The sequence below is a fragment of the Zingiber officinale genome, chromosome 1A (assembly GCF_018446385.1).
Source record: "Zingiber officinale cultivar Zhangliang chromosome 1A, Zo_v1.1, whole genome shotgun sequence".
NCBI lineage: Eukaryota > Viridiplantae > Streptophyta > Magnoliopsida > Zingiberales > Zingiberaceae > Zingiber > Zingiber officinale.
The window spans coordinates 55,517,168-55,539,354 of NC_055987.1; positions in this window are offsets into that span (position 1 = coordinate 55,517,168).

A 22,187-nucleotide genomic window follows, 5' to 3' on the forward strand; every position below is an offset into this window, starting at 1 on the left:
GAACCGACAACATGATCTTCTGAGTTTGACACCACACTCCATGTTGTCTACTATATAAATTAATTGAATAATTACATTTAATAAATAAATGCAGATATTGACCAATGTGATTCTTTTACTTTAACAAATAAATGTTTACAAAAGCTAGGCTTTTAGTATACACTCTAACAGTGGTGACTACTGGCGAAGTGGTGTAGAAACGCCTCTCGGAAGTCCTTGAGGCTATGGATTGATCCGTTCGACAATCTCTTGGACCAACATTGTGTTGATCCAGAGAGGGTGGTTAGGAAGACCTAACACTTCACCCCGTCGGTGTATTGATGAAGTGTGGCCGCGTTGTCAAACTTGGCCAAGTGGTCGTCCGGATCGGTAGTTTCGTTGTATTCCCCGATCGCCAACGGGGTGTAATGCCTCGGCAGAGGGTCGTCCAGAATCCCCTGCGAGAAATGTTAGTTGATCCTCTTGGGCGAATCATCCTCCCTTGGTGCCTTTCCTTTTCTCGAGTCCTGAACGGGTGCGTCGTCCAAGGAAGACCCCCGGTCCTTGTCTGCTCAACCCCGTTCCTCTGATGGAATTCAGAACAGTGCTCAATGAAAAGGGATCGGCGTATTGGGTACCTCCCTATATGTGCTAGTCGCTTCCTGTTTTGTCCCCGAATGGATACATGCTCTGCTCGATCTCTATATCTTGCTTGATGCCCCACCGCTGATGCCACGGGTTCATTCACTTGGTGCTCAGTCAACGCTTGTTGCTGTTGCTGCTCCACTATCCTTACCACTCGGGCTTGTATAAACATATCAAGCTCCTCCTTTGTTAGTGTCACCATGGTGAGTCATCCAGTGTCTTCCATCTTCTCGCTTCGGATGCAGGCTATGTTCCCACAGACGGCGCCAAAATGATCTGGTCTAAAAACGAAAGAGTGGAAAGCTGGGGATATGACTACTACATTGATTGGCTATAAAACGCGCTCTTCTCTGCAAAACAAGTAACGTCAGTGCCGAGCCAGGGAAGGGGTCCCCAGCATTGGCCCTCCGCAAAATGATCCTATCCGAAAATGGGAGGGTAGAAAGCTGAGGATATGGTTGCTACGTTGACTGGTTGTAGAACGTGTTTCACTCTGCAAAACAAGTAACATCAGTGTCGAGCCAGGGAAAGGGTCCCCTGTGTTGGCACTCCGATGCTCAAGTTAGTCACCGGAAGTGTAGAAGGAAGCAAAGCAATAGTAACACAAGCGTAAACAGTAATCACGCATACCTCTACCAGTGATGGACCCCCCTTTATATAGAGACCTGATGGATGACGTGCATGCTCCTTGAGGGATGGGCACGTTATCCAATTTGTCCTATGAAGGGATATGTCAGGAAAGTACCTTTGACACCATACATTAACTATCACGCCCCATAACCTAGGCACATGACACTGGCGTTGCTCGTGAATATAAATACTCAAAAACAACAAACCTCATAAAGTGAATACCAAACCAATAATAATATAATGGAATTATTGTCTTTACAATCCAAAACCGATAAACAGAAGCGTACAAGTAAAGATAACACAAACTAAAAGGTAGAATCACTTGGACAGGGCTTCATTACCAGCCCCAAAATGTCTCTTGTTCTTCTTTCTCAACTTGTTCCTCGTCTTTATCTGGGGATGGGAATAAGGGGTGTGATTGCTTGGGAAAACACTCAGTAAGTGGAGTCGATCGAACATAGAATGATAGAATACAAAACATAGCAAGACATTCGGAATTCATGACAAAAACATAACTTAATTGGAAACATATACTTATAGCACTATTAATCATCTTGTTATCTATGGTGTTACTGATCAGTCCCCTGTATATAATTCCTCTAAGGGGTAAGGTCATATATTGACTATTATTACCCACCACATTAGAGCCATAACTTGTCATATCTTATCATGTTTTCAAAAATTTCCTTTACTGATCAATCCCCTATATGTAATCCCTCTAAGGGGTGAGATCATATATTAGTTATTATTACCCACCGCATCAAGGCCATAACTTGTCATATCTTAGTATGTTTTCAAAGATTCCCTTTTACCATATCTAACTTGAGTCATAAGAGTGTATCTTGGAATTCAGAAAATAAAATGAGCAGTATAAAATGATCAATAATAAAATGAAAACATAGATCGTAGCTATATTCGAAACGAAAAGCCCACTTACTTGGTCAAAACCTTCTTTGGTTTTGGATAGAAATTTTATGGGACTTGAACTTGCACTTGTTGATCGAAACTTAGGAAAAAACTTACATGAAATGTGGGCACGAAATGTGGACGAGGTTTGCACGAATTTCTACAGAACTTGGATAGAAAGTTTTCAAAGGATTCGAGTATGCCTTTGGAATACAATGCCTTGGCTATTTATAGGTCAACCATGGCTAGATGAAGGGGTGGCCAAGGCATATAAAGAGATGGCTAGATGGAGGGTCATCCATTAAAAAGGCTAGGCGAATGGTCATGGCTAGATGAAAGGTCATGGCTAGATAAAAGGTCATGACTAGATTAAGGGTTATGGCTAGATGAAAGGTCATGGCTAGATGAAGGGGCATTCATTAAAAAAACTAGGTGAAAGGTTATGGTTAGATGAAATGTCACCATACCATTGCAACTTAGCAGATGAAACATAAGCATAGCTAGAACAAGTCTAAATTACATAAAAGGATTAACACATGACTCATTATGTTATCATGATAAAATCAAAAGAAACATAGGCATCAAATTTTAACATATGATTCACTAAGTCATCTTGTTAGAAAGCAAGAAAACATAGATATAACTAGAATAAAAATTTAAAAAACATAAAATTAACATATGACTCATTAAATTATCATAATGAAGAGCAAGAAGAAACATAGGCATAACTAGATCCAACATCCAAAATCCCTAAGATTCAAACCTACACATGACACAAAGTAATTATGTGACGTCCCTAGTTTTTTTATTTACTTTATAAATACATATAGCTGCGAACATCACCTGCATATACTTCCATAATGGGTTCTCAATTCAAGTAAGATACATAGATAGCTTTTACAATATAAATTACTAGCGACATGCAGTTCAAAATTTGTTCTTCAAAGAAAACACCTAACTAATGCAGAACTAAATTAGAAGGTCTTTGGGTTGTGTTGTCATTGTTCCGAGCTAGCTCACTGGTCATTGCCTCCTGCCTCATTCGTCTCTTTTCCTGAAAAAAAAAAGAAAGTTATAATATGTGAGTCGAGAGACTCAACATATTCCAAACCATGTTATGCAATAGTTAGCGTCTATGACCTAATGTACTAAGAGAAACACATGTTAGGTAACTTAGGACCTGACTACTGGCATATCATGAACATAAAGCACAGGCATCGGCATAAGCATCAAAGCATAAAATAAATATAAATATGAGAATGTACGTAAGTATAGGCATAAGAATATTTGCATGACATAAATATACACATAAGAATAGACTTAATCATGAACATATACAAAAGCATAGGCATAAGCATACTTGCATGGCATAAATATACACATAGGAATAGACTTAATCATGAGCATATTCATAAGCATAGACATAAACATATTTGCATGATGTAAACATACACATAGGAATAGACTTAATCATGAGCATCAGCGTGTAAATAAGCTAAGCATGAAAATAAACATAACTACATAGGGTTAGTGATCTCCAGAGCTAAGGTCACCAGTCACACTCAACTACCTAAGGTTTGGTAAGCTCCCGGACTAAGGTCACCGGTCACACTCAACTACATAGTTTTGGTGAGCTCCTGGGCTAAAGACATCGGCCATACTCAACCACTTAGATTTGATGAGCTCCCGGGCTAAGGACACCGGTCACACTTGACCACGTAGATTTGGTGAGCTCCCGGGCTACGGACACCGGTCACACTTAACCACTTTGATTTGGTGAGCTCTCGGGCTAAGGACACAGGACACAGGTCACACTCGATCACATAGATTTGGTGAGCTCCCGGGCTAAGGACACCAGTTACACTCGACCACATAGAATTTTAGTGAGCTCCCGGTGTAAGGACACCGGTCACACTCAACTACATAATTACATAAACATGGACATAATCGTAAATCTTAACATAAACGTGCAAATCCATAACATAAGCTTAAGCATAGACTTGTGCATCAACCTAACATGAGCATACAAAGCAACTTAAATATGACATAATCGTAAACCAAAACGTAAGCATGTGAATTTATATCATAAGCTTAAGTATAGACTTATTCATAAGATAGCATGAGCATGCATAAATATAAGCAGGGAAACTCACTAGAGCATCAAGAACTATCCACATTTCACATACTTAAAATGTGTCCATGGTTTACTAGACATGAAGGAACGGATAAATTTGTAGCTAACAAGAAAACTGCCATTAAATGGGAAGTTATGATAATTCTAACCCAAAGAGACCACTGTGCCAGCAAGGAAATTAATGGAATTGGGGATTAACCAAAGACTTTTAATTCCTTAATGAATTAATTATTTATTGATTTCTTGATTTATGAAAAATGACCATGCAACACGTTTATATACAACCATCCAAAAGGTATATTTGTTTACGTTTACAAAAAGACTAATTCTAAGTATAATATTTAATTAGACAATAACTAACTCCATATCCTAAAACTAAATCCAGGTAAAGTAATTTATTTATTAAAACACCTCATTCTAAAGACAATAAAAACACTCATTCTAAAGACAATAAAAACAATTACCAAAGTGGAGGATTTTATTTTAAATTATCGCTTTAGAATTTATCACTAACTTGCCTAATCCAAGATCGATTAGTTGATCAAAATGACTTATTGTAGAAAATATTCTAGGCAATAATGTGATCGCTCGGCCATGTACACTACAACAAAAATAATTTTCCGTAACGCATCATCAACAGCGTGCAATTAAAGTACGCCGTTAATAATAGTTTTTACAGCGCGCCTAATTATGTGTGTTGCGGATAGTAAAATATTTATACAAATGACAGCGTGCAAAAAAAAGTACGTTGTTAATAAACTTTTCTACGGCGTGTAAAGTGTGTTGTAATATTAACAGCGCTCAGAATAAATATATGCTATGAATAAATATTATAAAATATTAGCAGCATGCAATATGTGTCGTTAATAATCTTCAAAATTTTCTAAATATTTAGCCAAAAATTTTCACGCAGAAACAAACCTCCCGCAAATATTTTTTCGTGCATCCTCATCTGCCCGTGAAGCATATATATCCTCACGCCCGAAACGTATCCTCATGCCCAAAACTGCCCACAAAATCTAAATTCGCGGCAACCTCCTCACGCGAACTCTTGTCACTGTAACCTCCCTGTCGCAACCCTAAACTCCTCTCTGCCAACATCTTCGCCCATCCTCTCTCTGTTGAAGCCCTCTCCAGCTAAATCCTCTCCGGTGAAGCCTTCTCAGCCGAAGCCCTCCTCCTCACGCGAACTCTCTCCACCGAAGCCCTCTCTGTCGAAGTCCTCCTCACGCGAACTCCCTCCGCTAAAACGTCTCTGCCGCAACCCTAAACTCCTCTCTACCAAACATCTCTGCCCATCCTCTCTCAGAAAAAGAGCTCTCCGGCGAAGCCCTCTCCTCCGAAGTCCTTTCGTCCGAAGCTCTCCACTGAATTGAACATCTTCGTCGATCCTTTAGTTTCTCAGGTTGGATTTTCTTTTTGTTTTTCTTGTATTATGTTGAGCATCTTCAACTCTTTCTTGTATTAACTTTCCTTCCTCTTCCTGGCATTCTCCATCTTAGTAATGGGACCCTAATTGATTTAGTTGCATTAGCTTTCATTGGCTTTAGTTGTAGAAGATAAATAATTGCCTTCTTGTACTCTTTTGTTGAAGCAACATGAACATGAAGTTTAAAGATCTATTTTAGAATGCATTAAAGATGGATGTTTGTTGAAGTATTGTTATTTAAGCTAGTCTATGCTATCATTAGGCTGAAATTACTGTTTGTTTTCTCTAAATAGTTGATAGTTGAATAGAATGAAATCTCTAGCTTCATGGAAGTTGTCATTTTAGTGTTACACAATGTGGTATAGATTTAAATCTCTTACTTGTCAGAATTCTTGTTCATTCAATTTAAATATCCTCTCACTTCTTTATTGTTGTTGAAACTACATGTCATGTATCCAACTATAGTTCTTATATCATAGTCTAACACCAAGAATGACAATATCCCAATAACTTCTATTGCATTAATAAACAATAAGATAATTCTTTTCTCCTCAAAGATCCCTAACAATAGTTGTTTACAAATTTAAGTATATTTTTAAATAAATAAAAATTCTATGCAAATCCTTTCTATATTTTCCATTATCAAATAAATAACAATTGTAGTTGATCTGCATTGCAAACTAACAAAGTTTTACCTTGACGAATGACCCACTTAGTTGGTATATGTCTTACCTTGGCGAATGACCCACTTAATATGCCCTATTTCACCTTCAATATTGCAATTTGCACTCTCCCCATTTTGTTTTCTTTTGACTTTCCTTTTCTTTTATGTATATTAAATAAATATATAAATTTTATTTTGTATTAAACATAAAATATTTGTATGTTAGGGTTTGGGTCATTTACAAAATGGATAAGGAATGGATACATTTGCCTTCAAGGCTTGTACCTGAGTATGAAGAAGGTGTACAAAAATTTCTTGCACAAGCTAAGAACTATGCCAAAACACGTGAAGAATCTTATGCCCTTGCAAGCATTGTAAAAACAAAAAGTATATGAAATTTGACCAAGTGTATGATCACTTAAGTATTAAGGGGGTTGATCCTTCTTACACTATTTGGATCTTCTATGGAGAAACTTATACCCACAATATCAAGGTGAAGGTTGTTCAGGAGAATTTCAGAAAGATGATGAAAGTAGAGAGGCATATCACTTATATAAGGATGTCTTTGTGCCAAAAGAAGAGGTTGGATACACTATGTCTGAGGCAAAAGATAACAACTTTGCTAGTTTATTAGAAGATGTAGAAACTCTTCTCTTCCCTGGTTGCACAGCTTACACAAAGTTATCAGCAGTCGTCATATTATACAATTACAAGTCTACTAATGGTTATACAGACAATAGTTTCAATAAGCTCCTTAAGATCTTAGGTGACATGCTTCCAGAAAAAAAACACACTTCCAGAAACTGTTTACTCGATGAGAAAGTTGTTAAAACCATTTGATTTAGGATATGAGAAGATTCATGCTTGCCCAAATGATTGTTGTCTATTTCAAAAGGAGCTTAAAAATCTGGATAGGTGTCCAAAGTGTGGTTCATCAAGATGGAAGGTGGACAAAGTCACCACCAAAGTTTTTAAAAGGGGTTCCTGAAAAGGTGCTACGGTATTTTTCGGTGATACCAAGATTTAAATGGATGTTTAAATCAAAAGAAAAAGCTAAAGAGTTGATTTGGCACTCCAACTACAAAAGTCAAGATCACATGATGCGTCATCCAGTTGATTCAGTAGCTTAGGATACAATAAATCATAAATGGCCAGATTTTGCATCAAATCCTAGAAATCTATGCCTTGGCCTTGCAACCGATGGATTTAACCCTTTTGCCAACCTTAGTTCTAGATATAGTTGTTGGCCCGTTATTTTGGTAAATTATAACCTTCCTCTATTGATGTGCATGATGAAAGAAAATCTTATGTTGACATTACTAATTCCAGGTCCGAAGCAACCAAGAAATGATATAGATGTATACTTGGAACCCCTTATCGAGGATTTAAAGGAGTTGTGGGACACATGTGTAGAGGCATATAATGCATTCAACAAGTCAATGTTCAATCTAAAGGCTATTTTGATGTGGATAATTAATGATTTTCCAGCTTATGGAAACCTAGCTGGATGTGCCACAAAAGGGAAACTTAGTTGCCCAATATGTGGGGAAGATGTATGTTCTATGTGGCTTAAGTATAATAGAAAGTTTGCATATATGGGTCACAGAAGATTTCTTTCTCCTAATCACCCATTTCGTCAGAAAAAGAAGTGGTTTAATGGAAAAAAGAAAGAAAAGGGAAACCTAGACCTTTGAATGGGTTAGAAATTCTCAATGCAATGATAGATGTTGAAAATGACTGGGGTAAAAAGAAAAAGGATGTGAATGTCAATACTTCGGGGAAAAAGAGGAAGAAACAAGATAGTTCAAAAGAAGTGCAAAAATTTGTTCAACAGTGGAAGAAAAAGTCAATCTTTTTCAATTTGTCATATTGGAGTGTAAGTTATTTTGCACTCTATTCATTAGTTTTTGTCCACAAATTGTTTTAAATTTCCATAACTAACATTATGAAACATGTAGATGGTTACTTGTAGGGGATCCTATTACGTCATAACTTAGATGTGATGCATGTTGACAAGAACGTTTGCGAGAATATCATAGGCACATTATTAAACCTAAAGAAAAAATCCAAAGATGGTGTGAATGCTCGCAAAGATTTGATGCACTTAAACATTAGAAAAGAATTACATCCTCAAGAAAAAGGAGAAAATAAATATCACTTGCCTGTTGCACCGTACATGTTGTCTAAATAAGAAATGGATGTATTTTGCTCTAGGTTGAAGAAAATAAAGTTACCCGATGGCTTTAGCTCAAATATTGGTAACTGTATTTCTTTAGAAGAGCGTAAGCTTAATGAGCTGAAATCTCATGATTGTCATGTTCTAATGCAACAATTGCTATCAGTAGCATTGAGAAATCTTCTACAGAAAGGTCTACGTAATGCTATATTTCTGCTTGGTTCATTTTTCAATGAATTATGTCAAAGAGTGTTAACAGGAATCGTTTAGAAGCACTAGAGGAGAATATTTCTGAAACTCTATACATGTTGGAAAGATATTTTCCACCTATCTTCTTTACCATCTCGGTTCATTTGATAATTCATTTAGCAAGAGAGGCTCGCTTGTGTGGGCCAGTCCAATTCCATTGGATGTATCCATTTGAAAGGTAATAAATAATAATTTAGTTTTGCTATCAATGGTTCTTTCATGTAATTTTTTTTTATGATTTAGATTTATGAAAACACTAAAAGGGTATGTGAAGAATCGAGCAAGGCCAGAAGGTTGCATAGCTGAGTGTTACCTCACAGAAGAACGAATGATATTTTGTAGTGCTTATATAAAAAAGGCTTCTAATATTGGTGTCCATTCAAATAGGAATGATGATTTGGAAAATGGATTAGTGGAGGGTCATCCAATTTCTCAAGGAAAAGAAAAGATTTTAGAAGATGACATGTTGCAAATCGCACATCAATATGTGTTGTTTAATACTACAAAAGTTGAACCTTACTTAGAATGAGTGTAATTAATTGCATACTATATTAGTCTTGATGTATTACATATCTTGTATATTCTAATATCTACATTTAATGATTTTCAATAGGATGCACATCGAGGAGCTTAAACAAATAGATCGTTGTTTCTTAAGTAATGAAACATTATTACAAAAGCAGCATATGGAAACATTTGTTGAATGGTTATCAAAACATGTTCCTTTTAACTCTTCAGGCCGAATTCAATGGCTAGCATATGGTGCAAGAAAGCATGTTACATCTTATACGGGTTATATTATAAATGGACATCAGTTCCACACAATTGATGTTGGAAGGTCAACACAAGATAGTGGAGTTTCGATTGAAGTCGATATTGTTTCTCAATCTAATGCTAATGATTATTCACATACCGTAGAAAGACTATCATACTATGGAGTTATACGGGACATTGTTTTACTAGACTACTATTCTATCAAAGTGCCTATTTTTAGGTGTGATTGAGCCAATCATGGAAATGGTATCAAAATGGAGGATGGCTTTACACTGGTTAACTTACACCAAGGACTAAAAACTTTTGAAAATGATCCTTTCATTTTAGCATCACAAGCCAAGCAAGTATTCTATTCTAGGGACAATGATGAATCAAATTGGTATGTGTTGCTAAAAGCGCCACCTCGGGGTATTCATAACATGAATGTGCTTGAAGCGGATGCCTATACATCATCAACACCTCTTGACGTGTCCCAACTTGAAATTAACATTACCAAGAAAGAACCATATGCAAGGAATGAGTGTGAGGGAATTGATGTGACTGAGACATGATTGAAATTTTGAGATGCAGATTTTATAGTTATTTATTTCAATTGATAAATGTTCTTCTCAAGTTATATAACTCTATATTACTGTTGTAATATATTTGTCTACATATTTACTTTGTTTGTTTATATTCATTATGTCATATTATATGTTTGATCAATTCATTACATAGCATTCAAAAAGATGAGCAAAAAGGGCAAAAAGCATAGCTTAGCATCTCCAAATGAAATTCAGGTGATATTTTACTCTTTAAAAAATCTTAGTTTTAGTAAATAAACTACACTTGTACATTTCAATATATATTTTTGTTATTTTACAGGAAACTATAGCATCACATGATTTACATGGTGAAGAACAAATTAATGATGACAAAACTCATAAGAAAAAGGGAAGGGGTGCGTTGATAATTAGCATTTATTGATGTTATTTTAGCACTTATACTTAGCATTTCATTATCCTCTCGTTCAATTAAATGTTGTTTAACACTATGATTTACGAGTTAGGATGTAATTTGGAGCTTGTTATAATTTCTTCCGAATTTTGATGTTATTTCATGATTTTTATAGGGAACCAAAAGATAATCCATGGAGTTGATTAAATCGGATCAATATCAAACCCAAGCCAAACTCACCTCACCAAAACCCTAATTCCCCACTAAACCAAACCTAAACCTAACCCAAAGCCCGGTTCAAAATCTGGTATAAAAATGTAGATTTTGCGGATGAACAATGGCTTATGCTACTGTTCATCTGCGACATCTTCTTCATCGCTCACCCCTTCTCCATTTCCAGATCCACTTTCCGGCAGACTTCATCGGCGACGAAGTTCCCAGCTACTGGAATCCAGATTCTGGCAATCTGACCTCGCTTTAAGTCATTCTTGCGACGACAATTTGACTCTGATGATCTGTTTCCGCCGCTGAACAGAGGTGTTCCTCCGTTTCAGTGGTTTCGCTCATAGCAGTGATCATCGGCGGTGTTCCTCCGGTGGCACTAGATCCCTCCCGACGACATTCCATTTTCCAGCAGCACCTCATCAGATCAAAACTACATTCCATTTTCGGAATTACAGATTTAGCAGTTTATTTTTCACATCTTCGAGGAGAGGTTTTCTTTGCGCGATTGCTGGTGAGATCGAACTGAGTTTAGTTGCTGAGATCTTCTTCTTCGATTGCTGAAGTGAGATTTCACCGAGCTTTCTTGTGTGACGGCAAGGAGAAGTTTCCGTGTAAAGTGGTTTGGTGTGGAGATGGTTTAGGTTTCATTTATGCGTTCTTTTTATTGTTGATAGATTTAGATTTCAATTTGTGCTATTTGGATTCAGTAATTGTAGTACTTTTTAGTTTAATTATTTGAATTCAAGTGTATTTAGTAATTTAGTTTCAATTGAATTTGAAGTTGTTGTTAATCTTGCTTTAGCTTAGATTGCAGTACTATTGAGTAGTTTAGTTTTCTATAGTTAGGGTTTAAATTTTGCTTTAGATCATATTTAATTGTGTTTTATTATTTCATTCTCAGTTTAAGTGTGTTGATGGTTTAATCATAACGTACGGTGACAATGCATTATGGATTGATTGTTGGCACCTAGTTAGATTTCATTTATGCATTAGATTAGTTTCTTATATGTTGTACTTTTCATTTATTAAGTTTAGAATCAAATCTGAAACCCCCATTTCTATATTAAAAATCCAAAAGATATCATTCTATCGTTGTGTTCGTTGGAGACAACCTAGGTCATTTCTATGCTACATTAGCATAGAAGGGATTTGGTACTAAATTCTTTTGATCTCGTAACACGACAAAAATGGGCTTATCAAAAATTGGTGTCGTTGCCGAGGAACATATACGGTGTTTAGTGATTTTAGGATTGTTTTACTATTTTAACTGGTGCCTTGATACTTATTTGTTTGATATATCCATGTGTTCAGTATTTTGAGCTTCATGTGTCTGGTGATTTTGTTTGATTTTTGTTACAGGCGAGACTAGGATACACATTCAGTAACCATGGATCCATTTGAGGCTTTGATGATGGAGGGAGCTGAACTTGACAATATTGATCACATTAAGAAGGCGCTCACTTCCATTAAGTGTATTCCACTTCTGCGGTGGCTCTTATTACTGAACCGTATTCGCCCACCAGAATTCAGGGGAGTTTGATTTATTCCACTTTTTATTGATTATTGTAGATATCATTCCTTACTTGGTTGCATGAATAATTCATTTACTTACATGAGCTTTCATAGAGTATTATTTCGATTTTTGGAAATAAATCCTTCGTTGTAGATATCATTTTTTATGCTTGAACATTTCATTTCCGCAAAGAAGTTTTGGCTCAAAGAATAAATGTACCCCTTGACATTTCTCGATATCATTTTAGAGATTTTTTGAAAGCTAGTTAAATTTGATTGTTTAGTTTTGGAATTCATTGTCATGATTGGATTCTTGGATTACATGAGGTTGCTACTTAGTGATGGATTCTAGATTGATAAATTGAGATGATAATTTGAATACCTAGTGAGGATTTAGCCTATTTGAGTGATGCACTTGTTTTAAGTGTCACTCTAGAACTTGCTTTGATTCTTTCAAACCCACCATACCATAAATTGAATCATGCTTATGAAGGGTATTCCATTTTCCCCACATGTTTCTTGCTAATCTTCTTGTGAATCATAATATCATTTTATCTTCTCTCATTTCTTAATCTTTTGGATGTGGATACTTTGAATGTTATATGATGAATTATTTGGTCAAGATGGATAAAGTTGAAGTGGGGGGGGATAGTGGAATATGTTTAGAGCTTAACATGTTTTTATTGGATGAGATTTATTTTAAGCTATCAAATTACTATTTTGTACCAAGTGTTTTCACAATTTTTGGTGGATTGTTCTGGTCAAGTCAAGATCAAGTGATTATGCCTGAGACCTTGCTAATGGAAGTGTTACAGTAGTTCATGTTTTAAAGATGCAAACAAGTAATGAGTTCATAATAAGTTCCATATGCAGAATTTGGTCAAATCTTAACAACTCCTGCATGTGAGTAACAAGAAGTCATCTCTAAACAACATGCAAGAAGTAAGGAAAAATCACTGAGTTTTATTTCAATGGAAGAATTGGGTCGAGCAAGAGTGAAGTTTAGCTCAACTGTTCTTGGGGAATATAATCTAGTTAAAGTAGTGCTATATTCATACTAGAGTTAAGCTCATGGAAGAAGAATTCAGCAATTGAAGATTAAAGGTTTCATTATGGTGACAGAATTTAATAGCAAATTTAGTTTTCATATCTGATTTTTAGTGTTGTTGTGCAACCATGGATGTTACAAAAGCTTCATTGCCACAAGCAGTAGTTAGCACATCATATTAAGCCAGATCTTGACCAGTTAACAAATTTGCATAGAAGATTAAATGTGGACTGTCGTGTGCCAATATGATCTGTATATTTCTGTGAATGTAGTTTTTGATCAGTACAGTTCTGTATTTATATTCTAAGTAATTGGGTACTAAATGATGTTAATGCCTTGGATTGAATTGTCCAAAGTTACAGCTAGGTGCTATGCTAGTTCTCTAATACTGATTTCAAATCTGACGTACTTACCAAGTGGAATTCACCTATTCATTGACAAGTGTCAAAATGTTCAACTTTGAGTTATTGCTGATAGCTTAACTCTTCATGATTCAAACCTAAAATTTCCATAAATCTGAAATTATGAAACTAAAGTTGAAATATGAAACAGAATTTAGGAAATCTGCCTAATTCAATTTAGGAAACAAATGCTGGTTAATTCCTTGCCTGCCCAATTTAGTGATGAAATTTAGAAATGAAAAGTTGAATCTGTTTAGAGATCAAAGCTGTTTGGATTCAAATAAAAAAAATGGAAATCAAGCTATTATCGATTAAATGTTAACTGTGATTCCCTACAAAAATTATGAAGTTCTACAAGAATGAGAAGTCATGGAATGAATTTTTGAATTATGTACTAAGAAGAGTTTGGAGCTACATTATGTTACAAATTTTATTTCTTCTTCAGTCATTCAAAGATGAGTTCAATCTTTACAGTAACTCAAAGTTCCTAAAATAGACAGCATTCAAAAATTCAATTCTAGAGATGTTGGATTTTTGTTCAACAGAATATACAACTCATTTTGATTGAAAATCTGGACAGCATATAGTGTAATTTAGTTCTTACAAGTTCAATGAATCTGAATTGCAATGGGGACTTATTAACTTCATGTGGTGATATGTCAAATAGAGGAAATTCGTGCCAAGTTGCTGCTTTTTATGCCAAGTGTTGACACTATTTTTGAGTTACTGTGGTTTTGAATATGGGGATTTTCGCACAGGAAATTCATAGTGTAACCCTACTCAAACCATTGGAGAACATGTGTAGAAGGGAAGCCTTGGGAATGATCATAAAGCTAAGGAGGTTTACTTGATAAACATATGAACCATTTAAAGTTGAAATGGGAAAGGGTTGTGAAGAGGTTGTGAAATTTGTGTATCAAATGAGTACCAAAATTTTGGAGCAGCACTAAAGTCATTGAAAAACTCAAGTGGAGCTCGTGTACCTTCGTGAACTATATATCTGAATTTTAGAAGTTGGCAATTGCTGAAATAAGGAACAAGAGAAGAGGAAATTCAAAAATTATGAATACTGAAACTGAAGCAAGAAAACTGTGGATGACAGTGAATATGTATAGCTACTGGAATCTGATCATGATGGATCAGGATTCGAAATTCAAGTGGTAAGTGTAACACCCCTAGAAAGCCTAGATAAGAAAGTAAGGATAATGAGAGTTTGAAGGTAGTGAAAAGAAGGTGTAAATATTCTAAGTTGAATATTAAGATGGGAAGGATTTAGATGATTAAAACTTTATGAAAGAAAATAAAGTTGAGAATATAAATCATCTATATTTATAATACATGGAATTAATGTAAACAAAAGGAAGGAATATGAGATAATATATATGTGTATGAAATATTTATGCATAATGCATAATATGGTGATATATGAATTGTTATGTACAAAAGAATATCAATAATATGTTGGAAGAGAAATAGGATTGAACCTTGGACCTCTTGTAAGGAACATGTATAGGATATCAAAGGGGATAGGAGAATTTATTGATAAGGAGAGAAAGGACTAAGTAGTTAAGAATAAGAAAGGATTCTTTTTACTTAAAAGGAAAAGGAAGTAAAAATAAGTAAAAATATACATAACCAAGTTTTGATCCTTGGTTCTCTTGTGGATGCATGCATATGTTAACCAAGTGTGATAGGAGAGGATATTGTAAGAGGAGAGATAGGAATTTTAATTAAAGGAAAGAAAAGAGAGAAATTAAAGGAAAGAAAAGAGAGAACTCAAGAAGCATTTCTCTATAATATTCTTATCATTAAAGAGGAGAAATAAATAAGGAGGATGAATCAAGTCAAGTTTTCCTCCCCTCATGTTAGTATAAATAGGCATGGAGGGGTGGCTTCATCCTCAACTCACTCTCCTCCTCTTCTCCTAGAGGTGTCGAGACACTCCCTCTTTTCTTTCTTTCTTTTTGTTGCCGAGCAACACAAGAGGAAGAAGCCTCCTCTTCTTCCTCCTCCTCTCCACCAAAAGACCTAGCCACTTCTTCCTCCATTGGTGCCGAGCAAAGCAAGCAAGGAAGAAAGGTCCACAAGCAAGTTCTCAACTCTAGGAAACTTAAGCAAAGAAGGTAAGCTTCCCCTCACCTGTGGTACAAGGCTTTTATGTGATTTTCGGATTTATAAGGATTAGAAAACCTAGGAAAGAATTTAAGAAAATTCGGCTAAAGAAAAGGTTTTCAAATCTAGGATGATTTAAACAAGACCTCATTTCATGATAAGATTTTCTATGCTATGTAGAAGGATTCTTTTCCATGATTTTATACTGATATGATGTATGATCAGAGGAGTATCTAACCCTAGGATTTAACCAAAAATATTTTAAAGAGGCTAGGAAGATTATTGTCTAACCAAACTAGTGCAAGGTTCCTTCTATGAAATGCTAAGGACCTTTCTATGGTTTTCTTGCTTGGAAATTAATTGGAACCAAAAGAAAACTCACTTGTATGCTTCAGACCAGAAAGGTTAAGGGTTAGAAAGACCTTCAAAATTTTAAATAAACATGCTCCTATGATAGGATATAAAGTTTCTTAAAGGGTGTTCACATTGCTAGAAACTCATGAACTCTTTTTAGGGTTTTTCGGCCATGATAAAAGGGATAGCTTAGATTAGCCTAAACAAAAATATTAATATGCTCAAGACCTCTGTGATATTATGATATGAAAGTTGATTAATGCTCTCATGTTTAATTGGAATGTAGAAAATTAGTTACATGATATAAGACATGTAAGATCACAAGAGTCCTAGCTTGTTTATGATCCAATTTTGTGTATGATGTTCTTAGTAACTTTTGCCATGATATTTACTTAGGCTTTCCATGCTTTAGGCCACTTAAGAAACCTAGCTTAAGGACTGGTAGGTTTCGGCCATGAAGGAAAATAAAAGAAAAAGGGAAAGAAACCTAGGAAATGCTATACATAATGAGAAGAAATGAAATTATGTTATGTAATATGCCATGATATGTTATAGCATAGGAAATGCTATACATAATGAGAAGAAATGAAATTATGTTATGTAATATGCTATGATATGTTATAGCATAGGAAATGCTATACATAATGAGAAAAAATGAAATTATGTTACGTAATATACAATGATATGTTATAGCATAGGAAATGCTATACATAATGAGAAGAAATGAAATTATGTTACGTAATATGCCATGATATGTTATAGCATAGGAAATGCTATACATAATGAAAAGAAATGAAATTATGTTACGTAATATGCCATGATATGTTATAGCATAGGAAATGCTATACGTAATGAGAAGAAATGAAATTATGTTACGTAATGATATATTATAGCATAGGAAATGCTATACATAATGAAAAGAAATGAAAAAGGAAATGCATGAAAGATTGTTAGGGACATGATATGATAGTTATGCATGATAAGTTATTTTTTGTATGGTTTGTACCAAGGGTGGGCTCCGTAAACGCCCCGGGGTCGATGGAGTAAGACTCGGGCCTCGTCAGTAATGGGCCTCTGAATGCCCTAGGTCGATGGAGTAAGACTCGGGCCTAGTATGTATGCATGGTAGGGTTCAAGACTTGCTACCTTGGACCTACCTATGAAGCGCGTGCATTATGTATGTGGTACAAACCGGGATCCCCTCTAATGATGATATTAATTTCAAGTACTTATAAGTATAAGTTTTTCAAATTCATGATGCATTGCCTACATATGTGCTTGAATTATCTGATGATTAGATATAATGTCATGTGATATTATGATATGAATATGAATATGATACCCTTGTATGTCGTATGCTTATGATACCTCGCATGATATTGATATGCAATGATATGAATTCGGTTTTAGTGAGTAGGAAAGGAACTTACTGAGCCATGAGTGCTCATAGCTTACTTTCCTTGTACCGCAAATATGGGGGACGGATATTCGGAACGACGGAGCAGCAGGAGGAGCAGATAGTGATGTGTGTGGTGGTGGCTCGGCAAGAACGATTCGGACAAATTAATATTTTTAGTTATATGATCAATATATGCACATTCGAACTAATCAGAATATGTGATATCATGCTTATTTAAATAAAAGGAATGATTTAAAATTTTCCGCTGTTATAGTATAACTAAAGCATGTACGTAAGTAGTATAAGATTGTAGCGTCGCCCTTGGGTAAGAAGGGTGGGCGTTACAGGTGGTATCAGAGCGAAGTTTTGCCAGCTCACTACACACACATCAAGCTCCTTCCTGTCGCTCCAAGTAAGTACAGTTTCTTAATTTATTTATATGCAAAAAATTAGTATGATACTCTAGGATACATGAATAATAGCCTAGGAAGGATACCTTAAGCTATACCCTAGAGAAGGGTGCATAATGACAAGTATGTGTTAAAAATAGTATGATACTCTAGGATGCATGAATGGTAGCCTAGGAAGGATACCTTAAGTTATACCCTAGAAAATGGTGCATGATGATAAGTAGGTGATATTCTAGGATGCATGAATGGTAACCTAGATACAAGAACCTTAGGCTATAACATAAGAGGAATAATGAATCTTTAAAATCTTGTAGAAATGGACTATATCCCGTTCGAATACGATCCCGAGGATGTAGAATATTTTGGCGAATACCTCGAGTTCGCGGATGAACCCGATATGCTGAAATACTTCGACAACTATGTGAGCGACTCGGAATCTCCGGAACACGGCGAGTTCGGAGAGGAAGATCTCGAGGAAATCGAGGAAGGGAATTCGGACGATAATGAAGATGAAGATTCATAAATTATGGAATATTATGAAGGAGAGAACGAGTTTCCTGAGATGGGCGAGGATGAATTTAACCTTGCTGAATACATGGAAATGGGTTTCAACCCCAACGATATAATAGACTTCGAGTGGGGACTGAACAACCTCGAGGGGGAACTAAACGAAGACCCGATGGAACCGGACGAACATGTTGAAGAAGACGAGGGAATGGATGAAGAGACAATAATCGACCCGGAAGAGGCATCGGAGATTCAACCTCCGATAATGCCTGATCCACCCCAGAATGATCTGGGCAAGTCGATACAGGTTGGGTTGATGATGACTACTGCTATCATGTCCTTTATGGCAGGAGTAGTCACAACCTACCTGGCCTTTTAAGAGAAGAAGTTATGAACAAAAAAAAATAAAAGCTCAGATGGAAGAACTGGAAAATATCAAGGCCAACTGGAAAGGGAAAGCGACGGAAAGACACTAAGAATGGTTCGTCCAACAAGCAGCTCAAGTTTTCTCAGTGCAATACATGTGGGAAGAAACATCCAGGAACATGTCGTACGAGCACTAATAAGTGTTACAACTGTGGGATAGAGGGTCATAAAGCAAAAGACTGTCGTAAGGGCAAAATTAAATGCTACGACTGTGGACTGGAAGGACATCTATCTAGAGACTGCCCTACCAAATCTAAAGCACCACAGTATGTTTTGAATCAAGGTGGTCCCGCAAGGTTACACCAACTGCAGACTTCTATTGAGGGACCTTCAATGAGTCAAGGGAGATTGGAAGCTCCACCAACGTCTAAGGAATCTGAGCAGAAATTGTCATTCTAAGTTCGGGGACGAACTTTCAATAAGTAGGGCAGATTGTAACACCCCTAGAAAGCCTAGATAAGAAAGTAAGGATAATGAGAGTTTGAAGGTAGTGAAAAGAAGGTGTAAATATTCTAAGTTGAATATTAAGATGGGAAGGATTTAGATGATTAAAACTTTATGAAAGAAAATAAAGTTGAGAATATAAATCATCTATATTTATAATACATGGAATTAATGTAAACAAAAGGAAGGAATATGAGATAATATATATGTGTATGAAATATTTATGCATAATGCATAATATAGTGATATATGAATTGTTATGTACAAAAGAATATCAATAATATGTTAGAAGAGAAATAGGATTGAACCTTGGACCTCTTGTAAGGAACATGTATAGGATATCAAAGGGGATAGGAGAATTTATTGATAAGGAGAGAAAGGACTAAGTAGTTAAGAATAAGAAAGGATTCTTTTTACTTAAAAGGAAAAGGAAGTAAAAAAAGAAGTAAAATTATACATAACCAAGTTTTGATCCTTGGTTCTCTTGTGGATGCATGCATATGTTAACCAAGTGTGATAGGAGAGGATATTGTAAGAGGAGAGATAGGAATTTTAATTAAAGGAAAGAAAAGAGAGAAATTAAAGGAAAGAAAAGAGAGAACTCAAGAAGCATTTCTCTAGAATATTCTTATCATTAAAGAGGAGAAATAAATAAGGAGGATGAATCAAGTCAAGTTTTCCTCCCCTCATGTTAGTATAAATAGGCATGGAGGGGTGGCTTCATCCTCAACTCACTCTCCTCCTCTTCTCCTAGAGGTGCCGAGACACTCCCTCTTTTCTTTCTTTCTTTTTGTTGCCGAGCAACACAAGAGGAAGAAGCCTCCTCTTCTTCCTCCTCCTCTCCACCAAAAGACCTAGCCACTTCTTCCTCCATTGGTGCCGAGCAAAGCAAGCAAGGAAGAAAGGTCCACAAGCAAGTTCTCAACTCTAGGAAACTTAAGCAAAGAAGGTAAGCTTCCCCTCACCTGTGGTACAAGGCTTTTATGTGATTTTTGGATTTATAAGGATTAGAAAACCTAGGAAAAAATTTAAGAAAATTCGGCTAAAGAAAAGGTTTTCAAATCTAGGATGATTTAAACAAGACCTCATTTCATGATAAGATTTTCTATGCTATGTAGAAGGATTCTTTTCCATGATTTTATACTGATATAATGTATGATCAGAGGAGTATCTAACTCTAGGATTTAACCAAAAATATTTTAAAGAGGCTAGGAAGATTATTGTCTAACCAAACTAGTGCAAGGTTCCTTCTATGAAATGCTAAGGACCTTTCTATGGTTTTCTTGCTTGGAAATTAATTGGAACCAAAAGAAAACTCACTTGTATGCTTCGGACCAGAAAGGTTAAGGGTTAGAAAGACCTTCAAAAATTTAAATAAACATGCTCCTATGATAGGATATAAAGTTTCTTAAAGGGTGTTCACATTGCTAGAAACTCATGAACTCTTTTTAGGGTTTTTCGGCCATGATAAAAGGGATAGCTTAGATTAGCCTAAACAAAAATATTAATATGCTCAAGACCTCTGTGATATTATGATATGAAAGTTGATTAATGCTCTCATGTTTAATTGGAATGTAGAAAATTAGTTACATGATATAAGACATATAAGATCACAAGAGTCCTAGCTTGTTTATGATCCAATTTTGTGTATGATGTTCTTAGTAACTTTTGCCATGATATTTACTTAGGCTTTCCATGCTTTAGGCCACTTAAGAAACCTAGCTTAAGGACTGGTAGGTTTCGTCCATGAAGGAAAATAAAAGAAAAAGGGAAAGAAACCTAGGAAATGCTATACATAATGAGAAGAAATGAAATTATGTTATGTAATATGCCATGATATGTTATAGCATAGGAAATGCTATACATAATGAGAAGAAATGAAATTCTGTTATGTAATATGCTATGATATGTTATAGCATAGGAAATGCTATACATAATGAGAAGAAATGAAATTATGTTACGTAATATGCCATGATATGTTATAGCATAGGAAATGCTATACATAATGAAAAAAAATGAAATTATGTTACGTAATATGCCATGATATGTTATAGCATAGGAAATGCTATACATAATGAGAAGAAATGAAATTATGTTACATAATGATATGTTATAGCATAGGAAATGCTATACATAATGAAAAGAAATGAAAAAGGAAATGCATGAAAGATTGTTAGGGACATGATATGATAGTTATGCATGATAAGTTATTTTTTGTATGGTTTGTACCAAGGGTGGGCTCCGTAAACGCCCCGGGGTCGATGGAGTAAGACTCGGGCCTCGTCAGTAATGGGCCTCTGAATGCCCTAGGTCGATGGAGTAAGACTCGGGCCTAGTATGTATGAATGGTAGGGTTCAAGACTTGCTACCTTGGACCTACCTATGAAGCGCGCGCATTATGTATGTGGTACAAACCGGGATCCCCTCTAATGATGATAATTTCAAGTACTTATAAGTATAAGTTTTCAAATTCATGATGCATTGCCTACATATGTGCTTGAATTATCTGATGATTAGATATAATGTCATGTGATATTATGATATGAATATGAATATGATACCCTTGTATGTCGTATGCTTATGATACCTCGCATGATATTGATATGCAATGATATGAATTCGGTTTTAGTGAGTAGGAAAGGAACTTACTGAGCCATGAGTGCTCATAGCTTACTTTCCTTGTACCGCAGATATGGGGGACGGATATTCGGAACGACGGAGCAGCAGGAGGAGCAGATAGTGATGTGTGTGGTGGTGGCTCGGCAAGAACGATTCGGATAAATTAATATTTTTAGTTATATGATCAATATATGCACATTCGAACTAA